Source organism: Hibiscus syriacus, unplaced genomic scaffold (assembly GCF_006381635.1).
Source record: "Hibiscus syriacus cultivar Baekdansim isolate YM2019G1 unplaced genomic scaffold, ASM638163v2 tig00110777_pilon, whole genome shotgun sequence".
Lineage (NCBI taxonomy): Eukaryota > Viridiplantae > Streptophyta > Magnoliopsida > Malvales > Malvaceae > Hibiscus > Hibiscus syriacus.
In genome coordinates, this window is record NW_024062858.1 from 2,612,071 (window position 1) to 2,613,725 (window position 1,655).

The following is a 1,655-nucleotide window of genomic DNA, read 5'->3' on the forward strand; positions in this document are numbered from 1 at the left end:
AATATCAGCCTCACTAAATTCTTAGACCCCATCGTCCAAAGAATACATCATCTTGACTGCTCCCCTGAAGGGCTCTTTGTCACCCACCAGATTAGGAAGAACCAATTTCCTTTTCTGATCAACTATCACAAATCCGTTAGTATGTATTATGCTTGACATCTTAGCATGTGTTAAATCGCATATTTTTATGCGAACTGATCCCAAAATTCGTATAATTTTTTTGATATTTACTCTAAAAATATTGATAGAATGAAACTCATGAAAGTGATACAATATAATCCAACCTAACTAATAACCATTCATTCCTTAACCCAACCACCTTAGAATCCTCCCTAACTGTTAATAGGGTTTTTTAATGAGACACACAATTAAACTTATATGATTTAAATCTTTTTAATAAAATTTTATTATCGAAAAAACAGAAAGAGAAATAACAAACGAGAAGGGTTCAGAATTGATACATTGAATCCTCTTTATGTAGTAGGAAAAAGTGACACATCTCCAACGATTGAAACAACACGTCATTACACCGTGTCAAGCACAGATCTTCGTATATTTAAGCCACCGAGCCATTTAAGAAACAATAATTACAATGTTTTCCCAAAAAGATTCATGGGTCAAGTATTGGGTCAAACCACTTTATGGTATTCCCTTGATTAAAAGGGGACAAGTGTTATATCCCACTAAAGATTCTACCCGCGCATCATCCTCACGCCTCATAACCACAAGAGGATCCTAGATCACCTCTGAATCTCTAGCAACCTGAAACTCTAGAGGATACAGGGGGAACATTTCCAGTAAAATGTATTGAAGAGATAAATCTTGAGAAGCCGCGACTAGTATACATGACTTTATACAAGCGAACGTGACCTACTAGAAAAAGATATATTATCACTTGATTGTAACCACTTAGTATGTCAGCTTACAAATAGTCATTATAAACCTACAACTGACACACGCACACTAACGAGTCCCTCTATAACTTCTCGAGTGTGAATGGGAGATGGGATACAACTTTCATGAAATCACCTCACCTTAACCTTACTATGATCTACCTCTTTATAGAGACAGATTTTAGTCGATTTTCTATCGGCTGCAACTTTTTACCCAAATCAAGAGAGATGAACTATTAATAGTTGTTATAACTCATTTGATCCCATCAACAAAAGATCCTAATGTTCTAATAAAGCTGGTAAGTCTCTTGATTACTATAAACCATAACTTGATCCTTAAGGCATTCGTTTGTTTACCTACTTGTACATGACTCCAGACCGTGTACGACCATGGCACATTTACTAAGGATGATAAAATGGGAGACACTGAATTCAAGGTTAGGCCATATATAGAAGCCTTGAAAACACGTACCAATTTGAAAGAAATCCCAAGTGGAACCGTGCTATCAAAATTACAACCAAGCACAGAGTCCCATATACTTGAATGAAGGGAAGATCGTCCAAGACCTTTTCCTCAGATTAAGAAATGTGGAATGTGGTGAAGTGGAAATTCAACTCGGATTCACTTTCCTATATCTAAAGCCTTCCTAAGTTGATGAATGTTTGTTTTATCTACCTCTTACTGCCCTCTATTTCCTCTCCACGTACCCACAACTGGATGACCTCTCACTTTGATGTTGATTCCATATACAGATAGTGTGA